Source organism: Girardinichthys multiradiatus, chromosome 7 (genome assembly GCF_021462225.1).
Source record: "Girardinichthys multiradiatus isolate DD_20200921_A chromosome 7, DD_fGirMul_XY1, whole genome shotgun sequence".
In the NCBI taxonomy this organism is placed as follows: Eukaryota; Metazoa; Chordata; class Actinopteri; order Cyprinodontiformes; family Goodeidae; genus Girardinichthys; species Girardinichthys multiradiatus.
The window spans coordinates 47315906-47320581 of NC_061800.1; positions in this window are offsets into that span (position 1 = coordinate 47315906).

The window sequence follows — 4676 nt, forward strand, 5'->3', positions numbered from 1 at the left end:
TGCGTTTTGGACCGAGAAGACAGGTGAAGAGAGGAAAGAAAGAAGCTATTTATCATAAACATGAAAAACCAAATCCAAACAGCAAAGACGGCCTCAGATTTCAGCTTTCTAACCGCTACTCTGCAGGCCTGAGTCGTCTCTACAGCAAATCACACCTTGAAACGTGACCAAAACAACTCACATGGCATCATTAGGGACATGTCTGGATCGTCCAACAACAACGACCCAAACATGGAGCTGAACAGAGGGTAGGGACATTCACTAACGTGCCCTAATTGCCCTGTTCGTGTGATTGTTCTAACTACAACGAATAAGCCTGTTACATCCAACCATGGTCAGAACAGAAGAAGTCTTTTGGCTGGAAAGTCCAGTTGCCTTCTACTTAAGCACTGTGGATCATCATGTCCTGGATGTGTTGTGGCTTTTCATCATGCTGACCAAAACAGAGTATTTTGTCTCCATGTCTTGCTGTATACCAAACATGGGGCATTGCTCAGATTATAAATTCTGAGCTTAAGGACTGGTTATATAGAAACTAAGTGAATTCCTTCTGCAGTCTTTAAAAGTCGAAGTGAAGAGAGAGAAAAAGGAGCCAGATTTCTGCTGGACCACCCGCCAACATGGAGACTTTCACAATGACTTGACACGCACTGTCTCAAACCTCAGCCAAGCACCACATCAGGGATGAGAGCAGAGACACAACACCCATGCAGTAATTCTTCTGACATCTTCCAAAAACCTATTAATTTGTCTGATACAAAAGTGGAGATGGCCTGAAGTAAGATGATGTTGCACTGCTGACATGTATCTATTCTTAAACAGGCAGGGGCATGTTTCTTCAATGTCTGCATCTTCAAAAACTCCATCAGTTCCAAAAATCCAACCAGAACAAGCAGGGGCCACATGGTAAAGCCTCAAGCTTAACGAATGTGTCAGACAGCACGATGTTTCGATTCGTTTGTTTTCAACCTCAGGAACAGCACTGCAGTGATTCCTGTGTCACATTTCTGCTGATCCAGTAACCCACCTGGCTTCTTGTCTTATGTTTCTTGCAGGAAACCAAAATAAAATCAGCAACGTATGTGGAAGCCCATACAAAGTAAAGGTTCTTATGGAGCGGTCATTATTCTGGAAAATGCATCAGGATTTAAATGGGAGCCCAACAATTTTTAGCACAAAGGTTCAGATACTTCAGTCTCTAAAACTACAAGTCATAGCAACATGGGACCAATACTTCATTACTGTAGCCCGAAATATTTTTCAACCCCCACCTGGACATATTTCTAGGACCTTCAGGCAATTAGACGTCATGTTCACTTTTATTGCCTGAAGATTACCTCACACCAAAATCAATGTGGTGTGATATATATTTCTCATAAAATAATAAACAGTAAATTCAGTAATAGGTTAGATTTGTGGATTTTCATGATTATCTCGTCTATATTATTAAAATACTTAACTAATTAGAGAAATACCCATGTACACCTTGGTTATGTACTTTGGTATGAAGTGGTTTAGACAAAATGTCAATGCATAGGTACCAGATGGAGGGATGAAGGATCATACTGACCAGAACCTGCCTCAACAAAGTGGTACGTACACCCGGCGGATAGAGCTAATTGTTGTACCCGAGGAGAACTGTTTTTTCTCCACTGACTTGTTAACCTCTTTCATCTGCATTGTCTGATCAACATGTAATTCAAGGGAAATTTGGTGCCATTTGTTCCGCTTGGTCCAGAAAGCATACCTAATATACTGTGTGGATGTGGTCTCTGACAAAGTCACAAAAACAGCAGCAGTTGTTTCTTGTTTTTGCTGGACCACATAAGACCAGTTTGTCTCCAAAACAAGGCACACATGCAGTGGTACCATTTATTAGTCCTCAGGTCAGGTCCAGTCTTGCAGTTGAGGTTCTTGCCTTTTTTTTTAGTGCTGTTTTTTTTTATTGGTTCAGCATCTTTCTGCACTGATTTGCGTCTTCCTGCAAGAGATATCTTCCCATAAACAATCTGGTGGATATACTGAGTCTCCAGTGTCTCCAGCAGATGGTCTGTCCACCTATCTATGGCTATTTCTAGTTTCTTCCATTTTTGAAAAGCACACAAAGCCATCAGTTGCACAAATTGGAACAATAACTAAATACCTCTAAGCTACCAACTGGAACTCTATTATCCCACAGGTATCCCCTTAAAGGTCCGGGGTATCTAGTAAGGGTAGATTTATACCCAGGTAATCTCTTTTTGTACTGGTAGATGCAGTGCAGAGAGGGAGGGAATAAATGACCCCAGAAAACTGCCCTGGCTCCTGGAAAGAGTTGCTGAAGTGAAAAACACACCCTTCTTTTAACGTGACTATAAATTTAGCTGGACCAAAAAGGTAAAATATGTCTCTCCAAAAAAGGACCTAGCTTTAAAAAGTCATCAGTTGACTTGTAGAGACTAAACAAGCAATGAGAATTTTCCTGCCCTCTTTTTCTTCTTTCTTGTCAGATAGGGTGTGAATTGGTGGTTTGTCAAATGATTCGAATCACAACATGACTCTTTAATTCACCAAAGTGCCAAAAAGTAAACTATTAATTGGAACTTTGCTGTGAATACTACAAAGGCAACAATTACAAAGGTAATTGTGCATACCCATTTACTGTAGTTTTTAATTAGGGCTTTTACGCTGTGTTTAGGGTTCCTTTCACATGACTCAACTGAAAATTTAGTCAAAGAGCTATTACATTTCTAGCCTCATTATCATCATTAAAATAAAGAGCTAATGATCTTGTCTTGTGAGTGTAACACAGAGGCACACCTACACAGCGCAGAGCCCGGGGCACTCTATGGAAACACGTTTAGTACCAGTTGGATTTCAGTTTGGCTCCCCTCTGTTTGGGCTTGTATCAGTCAGTCAGGTTGAACAAATGGCACGCGGAAACAGGAGGGACAGGAGGCCGAAAGAAGCAGCGCTAACTTGATATTTCAGAGATTAAGGATTTGGAAGCTACAATACATCTCAAAATGTTTTAAACAGAGTCCTCTAGATGAACCCTGGCTAGTCCCGGAACAGACATTATGCAATAATATTGAGATTTCAAACCTACCATTTATTATCTCAAATATAAAACGACACATATGCTTTAAAAGCCTCAGTATCAGTTCCTCTCTGACAGCATGGTGGGAGTATCTAAAAATGACAGGATCTTCACTAATCCCATGCAGATTTACACCCATCAGGAACAACTCTGACATCCCACAAAAAAATAATGTGATAAACTTCCCAGATTGATGGAGTAAAGGAATTGAATACTTGGAACAGATATATTAATTATACAATATAGATGGACAATAATACATTTTTAGAATATCAACAAAAGAAAACTATATAAACAAATACATTTAGGCTTAATAATGTTTAGTTACAAATGTCGTCCAGTGTAATAAAATTCCTTAATTTCAGCCACCCCAAATTACTGTCTAAAATAGGTGAATCGATTTGCCTTCCTATTAATAAATGGGATGCGGATTACCAGTCAACTTTGACCAAACCTTCTGGTCTCAGACATGTTTAAGAACTTTTAAAATGACTACTAACATCAGTTTAAATTAATACAATATAAAATCCTTCATGGAGTACACTATACCGTTCAACGATGTTCAGGATGGATTTTGCACTGACTAATACTTGCTAACACTGCACAGGCAATATACCTGACAATTACATCCACGCTCTATGGTTATGTACACCTGATCAGAGGTTCTGGTGCCAGATATGTGAAGACTTATCAAAGTGTCTGAGATGTAATACTTCACCTTACCCCTCAGTTTGCTTGTTGGGCAACTTAGATGATGTCACCCTAGGGATATTTTGGATCTGGGTGGTTCCTGTTCGGACTCTGGTTCCTTGTCTTGGTTCCGGTTCCTGGGGCAGGGATTTTGCTATGGGTGCTTTTTGCTGCGTTCTGTCCTTCGCTGTATGGCGTGCTGTGGTGGTGGTCCTGTGCGATGCGGCTCTGGGTTGTCTGCTGGGTTGTTCCTGGTGGGTAGTGTGTGCTTGGGGTTGGTGGATTTCAGAGTGTCCCTATGAACATATAGAAGTATGCGTGGTGTCGCTGTGGCATTGGCTCGGGGGGAGCTGCAGCTTGGCTTGGCTCTATCGCTTTTGCTTGGCTGGTGTTGGTGGTTCAGGTCGTGAGGGGGGATGCAGCCACTTTGTGTTGTGGGCTGTGGCCTTTCTGGTGCCGTTTGGCTTGCTGGGCTGGCGTCTTTCCCTTGGGCAAGGTGGTGCATCGCGGGGTCTGCATGACTGTGTAGCTGGCGGTTTCGGTTTGGGGAGGATGCATGTGCTTATGGTGGCTGGAGGTTTCCATTTTGGTGGGCCTGCCGTTTTGGCTTGGGTGTGGCTAATTAGCCACCTGGATGTTGGTGTGGACTGTGTTTTGTTGTTCTGCTGGCCTGGTTTGGGCTCATCGCAGCAGCTTCTGCGCTGTGGCGGTTCCTCTCCTCTGCTCTTCTCTGGGGGGGTTGTGGTAGTTTCATATGGGAACTTGGGATGTCTGTGGCTCAGATCTCCTTTGTGTCTGTCTCGGGTCCAGGGGTGCAGGTCTGTGGTTCCTCACACTCGCTATTGCATATTTTTATGGAGAAACATTATATACACAGGCGCTCTCACACTTACACCCACAGGTGTTT